A 6,163-nucleotide genomic window follows, 5' to 3' on the forward strand; every position below is an offset into this window, starting at 1 on the left:
CCCGGCATACGATTAACCACTAAAAAAGCTATCGATTCGAATAAAATTCAGCCGGATGTTCGATGAGGGAGGTTTTGTGCAGCCGGCTCTCCTACTACCAACGAAAACGATGAACCCATGAACAAATAATACGAAAGGTAATACATGTCACGTATTGATAGTGGTAATTTTTTCTCTCTCTCTCGCTCTCTCTCGCTCTCTCTCTCTCTCTCTCTCTCTCTCTCTTTCTCCCTCTCTTCCCCCTCTTTCTCACTGTTAATTTAATTAATTATTGAATACGTAAATACAGTGTGTTGTGAGCGTTTGCTCGTTTTGGGAATTCTTTCCCGTCGGTAGTTGGGATCGTTCTGCCTGAAGGGTTGGGACCCAAAGGGTGATGGTTCGGCTCGGTGTATAAGAAAAAAGAAGACGCTTCTTACGTGCTTGTTCGTTGTCTTTATTTCTGTTTCTTGCGCTTACAATCAGCTGTGATGGTGTTAGGTATCACTCGCGATAAGGTGTATAGTACGCGACGCGGCTCGGACGTTGTTATGTTTCTCTCCGCTCGGTCACGGCGTGGTCGCGTTTATATATTATAATATCTGGCGCAATTTCGGGGGCCAGTGACCGGGCGTCGGTAGCTTCCGCGAGGCTAAGCGTTTCGACATCGGAACGCAGTAGCCTTGCGGTTTGATGTTGCAGCGTAGGACCTATTTCTAGGGCGATACGAACTGCTTCCGAACGCGCTGTTGTAATCTCACGGAAGTTACTCGGGACTTCCGTGAGCGCGGCGGATTCTTGTGCGTCTTTCGAAAGAGGTGCTTCTTGCAACGTCTTTCGAAAGATGCGTGTCGCAATTTTAATAGATATAGTTGTAATCGGCTTACAACATCCCTCCCCCTTTAGATAAGAAAACGAGGGTGCGATGTTTTCGCTTACAACTTTGTTCTCAGATGACAACCTGTTTTGCTAGGCCTTGATGGTTTGCTAGTTTGTTTTGTATATATTATGTAAATTATGATAGCTATTATGATTAAAGCGGTAACGCCGCTGGTTGTCATTTTCGACGAAGAAAAGGCTCTTGGTTAATTTTCGTTTTTTTTTTCTTTTTTACTCAGATTACACGCTCGCTTGGGAGATGGTTCGTGTTACAATATTTGTTGTGGTTGTGTATATACAATATATTGCTTTTGTATCTATCTTATTTATTACATTTGTTTTACAGACGATAAAGTATTTTTATAATTCGCAATAGCGCTGGTACTTATTAGTGCTAACTATTCGAGAATCTCAGTCGCGTCTTGCAGTAAGTCGTTTTGTTAAAGCGTTTGTCAAGATCGTCTGTTGTGTATGAGTGTTTGGTTTTGGATTTTGTTTGTGATTTTTTTTTTGTAGTTAGCTTGTAGTGTCGCGTTTTATTATGATTTCTTTTTTTTTGTGTGTAAGTTTTATTAGTGTACCATTTTGTTGTGTTCTTTCTTTGGATTATTTTGTGACTATTCCTGAAGCGGTACCCGGATCTGCTACTTGGTGAGTCCTTTACTCTTCTATGAATAGTTTTAATTGGTTCGCGTGTACGCGTATAGTTTTTCGTCCCATTTTTATTGTATTGACGTCGTTATTTTTCGTGATTATCTTGTACGGTCCGATCCATTTTGCGTCTAATTTCTTCGATCGGCCGCGTCTTACGGTTTCCTCGAAGAGTAGAACTTTTTCTCCGACCTTAAAAATTGCTGGCTTTGATTTTTTATCGTATTGCTTCTTCGCCTTTTGTTTTTCTTCTTGTGCCTTTTCTTTTGCTATTCTGCTTGAGGCTCGCAATTTTTCTCGTAGCTCCTGCGCATAGTCGTCGTAGGAATATGTCAATCTAGGCGGTTGGTTTAGGGCTGTAGGTAAAGTCGCTCTATGTCCATATATCAGTTCAAAGGGGGTAAGCCCGGTTACGGTATGTGGTGTCGTATTGTACGTAAACATAACGTACGGTAGCCACTCGTCCCAATCTGTTTGATCGGTATTTATGTAGTGACGCAAATATTCTGCTAGAGTCCGGTGTGATCTTTCCATTGTTCCGTTGCTCTCTGGGTGATATGCAGTAGTTTGCATTTTTTCGATCTTCAGCAATTTGCATACGTTCTTGAAAATTTCACTTGTAAAATTCGTACCTTGGTCTGTGAGTAGTTTCTCTGGTATTCCGTGTTCAAAAATTATTTTAGTGGCAAATGCTCGTGCCACTGTATTCGCATCCTGACTTTCTATCGGGATCGCCTTGCTGAATTTCGTGAGAATATCTTGGAAGGTCAAGATATATTTATTTCCTGTGGTCGTTATTGTTAATGGTCCCACGATATCCATAGCGCATTTTTCAAATGGTTTTTTGGGGGTATCCGTTATCACCATAGGCATCTTTGTTTTTGCTTTTAATTTGTTTTTCTGGCAGTGTTCACATTTTGCGATGTAGTCTTCCACATCTTTCGTGATTGAGAGAGCCCCGTCGATTGATGAGTGTCGCGCGCGCGGGTTCTGAAAAGAACCCGGTCTAAGTGTGCTCTTTGATTCATGATCGAGAAGGGAGCGTCCCAGATGCGCACAGTAATAAATAGACACAGCAGGCTGAGTGAAACGGACACAGCCAAATGCGCACAGAACACATGCGCACGGACCAGATGCACACGGATCAAATGCGCACAGACCAAATGTGCACAGACCAAACGGACACAGTAGCCAACAAACTTACCACATGGGTTGCGACTTTTCGGGCACCTCTACCGACGGGGTGGGTGCGGGAGAGGGGGGGGGGCGAAGCCCCCCTTGCACCCGCCGTGTGTGTATGTGTGTGTGTGTGTGTGTGTGCGTGCGTGCGTGTGTGTGTGTGTGGCAAAGCATTCTCTGCATTACATAGGTTTACGTCTGTGCGCATTTGGTCCGTGCGCATTTGGTCTGTGTGCATTTGGTCCGTGTGCATCTGGTCCGTGCGCATTTGGTCTGTGCGCATTTGGTCTGTGTCTTGTCCGTTTCATTCAGCCTGCTGTGTCTGTTTATTACTGTGCGCATCTGGGACTCACTCATCGAGAATGGCTAACCGCACCACACGTACATTCAGGTTACACTTGCGCAGCGGTAAAAGGCTGTGCCTCACAAGGATCTTTTTCCAATTTAGATTGATGTCAACTTTTAGTTATATTAATTTCAACATTAAAACTCCGGTTTGGTTCATAGCCTACAATTACATTTGAATTTTGATTTAATTTAAGTTTTATTATCTTATTATTGTTATTAGAATTTTAATATTAAATTTAATATTAAATTAATGTATATAAATAGACAACAATTCAATTTTTTTCTTATTCTCTTTGCCTATTTATAAGAGGGAGTAAGTTAATTAAAGTACACGATATTAAAGTTCGACTTATAGAGCCAATGAACAAAGAAATTTGCATTCTGTTCGATTTTTACACGTTTCTTTTTCTATTAAATATTTTTTGCATTCGATTAGATTGAATTATAATTTGGTTCTACTATCACGCAATGAACGTAAAAATGCATCATTACTAGTAGAGAGGATTGTTAACACATATCTTGATAGCGTACATTATATTATATATTATATAATTTGTGGACATGTGTCATATGTGCGTAAATGTGTGCGTAACGTTGTGCGCATCATATCCTGAGCGCGCGCGTGTGTGCATTTATATGATATATTAAATATGGTGTGGGCAAACGGAACCCTGTAAATAAACAAAACTAGCTAATTATTAAATTTTAATTTTAATTTGATCAAAGACATTAATAATAATATTAGTTAATATAATTATTATATAAAATATCAGATTTTAGTGATAATAAATTTTACGTGGACAAAAAATTTAATTAAAAACTTTTAAATTACTTTTTTTGCATTTCTACATGTTATTTGAATTGCTTTATATTGAAGGCGTTCTAAAAAGGCATCCTGGTAGAGCCGCATTAAAACGCTCTCGACAGAAATGTAAAAATATGCGTAAAGAGAGACAATTTTTAGGTCACCAAAGGAAACTATGTTGACATGGTGTGCAGCAGTCACAGCAAACGTCAAGGCAACAGCAAGAGTCAGGGCAACAGCAAGCACAACAGCAGCAACAATCACAAAATGTAATAATCGGTAATAATACTATAAATATACACACATATATATATATTGTGTAACGAACCTCCTGTTCGCCAGCATCACCGACCGCGCACGGCCCAGCCGAACACCCGCCGGGCCGCAAAAACGGGCACCGGCCCGCCCTAAACGCCGCACAAAAGCGTCGAGACAATGCTCGTCTCCGCTCCGCGTATTCCCCCGCGCTCTCCCAGCCTCCACGGCAAGGAGCAAGCGCGGGGAGACTCGAAGATCCACGAGGATCTCCGATCCTCCACCCGAGCGGGGGGTGCCGCTCCGGTGGAGGATACGATACTTCTCGATCCGACCGTGCTCTGGTGCTCCGATCCCGACCAGAGTACCACCAAGAGAAGCCTCCTGCGATACGGTTATTAGGGTAGAGTATTCTCCGCCTTAACCGAGAGCTCTCGGTACCGCTCGCATCCGAAATCCTAGTTCTTCGCATCCGTAGCAGAGGATAGAGCGTACTCCGCCTTCGCCGAGAGTTCTCGGCTTCGGATATTCTTTAGTGCCCGATCACCTGGCTCGAACACCAAGGGGGTGGAGTGTTTTCCGTCTCCCTTGAGAGATCTCGAGATCGACCGGCGTTTCCTTGATCACCAGACGCAAGTCATACTCAGCGCGCAAATACCCCGCGCCCCACGCCGCGCACCGCGCACCAACAATCTCGAGGCTCCGGCAGCTACCGCCCGCCGCACCGCTCGCTTCATCGCGTCACGGAGCATTGCTTCGCGCTTCAGGGCATTGCTCGCCGGCTTGTCGCCGTACACCGCGACTACCACCAAACGATTCACGCGACCGGGAACAGCTGTTTTCAACCGTGCGACGTATTGTATATATATTCACCTGCAAATAGTGTACATAGATCTCAAGACTTAAATATATTATATTATTTCTTTTATTGAAATCACGTCTATTGTTTCATGGACCTTTCCTACATCCGATCCCGGCGAATTAAAAGTCCGCGTAGGAAATACGGTCCGTTACAATTGTTTAATATTAATAGGTAATTTAAAGGTAGTTTAAAAATTTGTCAATTTTTGATTCTTTTTTTCTTTTCTAATTTATCTTTAAACAATTAATTTATACATTAACAGCAACATTCTTTACAACAGTCACATTAGCGCGTTATCGAAATACGCAACCAAATGATGTTATTAAGACGAGAGCTTCAGCAGAAGCAGCAAAATGCAGCAGGTTCTTCCAATTATTATCGTGGACGCGGTCGTGGTCGCATTCACAGTCGCTGTCGTGGTCGTGGCGATACAATAATTATTTACCAAAAGAATGCCTTTTTATTTTTAAACACTTTTATTTTTATATAACAACTATTTTTTTGCACTTTTTATTTTTATGTAACAATTTGTAAAATTTATAAAAATAAATTCTTAAAATGTAATTGTTTTTTATAAACATTTTAGAGTTAGAATTATGTAAAAGCTACTAAAAAAAAATATATAATACATAAAACTTTTTATAAAAGATACAAACTATTAGATATGTAACAACCGTTTTTCGCGCGGAACTTTAGCTCGTCGGGAAAAAGGTCTAGGGCGAAAAAGAGATAGCAAAAACGTGATTGTCGGTTAACGGCACAATTTATTGCTATTTTACATTACATTCATTTCGCGAATATTTACAGCGGTGTATATACAAAAGTCTGATTGCGCGTTATGTTACAGTGATCAGCGACGGTGCGCGTGACAGCCAGCCGATCAGTTGTTCGGCCCGGTGGGATGTCCGCGGTGCGCGGTGCGGCGGGCGGTACGTGTCTCGAGCCCGGTGCTCAGAGTTCGGTGACTGGCGGGTGTGCGGCGCGGGAGCGGTGCTTTTCGGCCCCGGGTGTTCGATGATCGGCGGGCGCGCGGTGCGGAAACGGGTGTCTCGCGTTCCCGTACTTTCTTTGAATTGCTTCGGCAATTCTGCGGATCGCGGGCTGGTTTCAGGGAACGGCGTCGGCCCCGAGTACGCTCGGGGGGAGACGGAGAACACTCCGTGCCGGTTACCGGGCCGTGAGGATGGTCGGTAAGGATGATAGTT

The sequence above is a fragment of the Monomorium pharaonis genome, chromosome 1, assembly GCF_013373865.1.
Source record: "Monomorium pharaonis isolate MP-MQ-018 chromosome 1, ASM1337386v2, whole genome shotgun sequence".
Taxonomy (NCBI): Eukaryota; Metazoa; Arthropoda; class Insecta; order Hymenoptera; family Formicidae; genus Monomorium; species Monomorium pharaonis.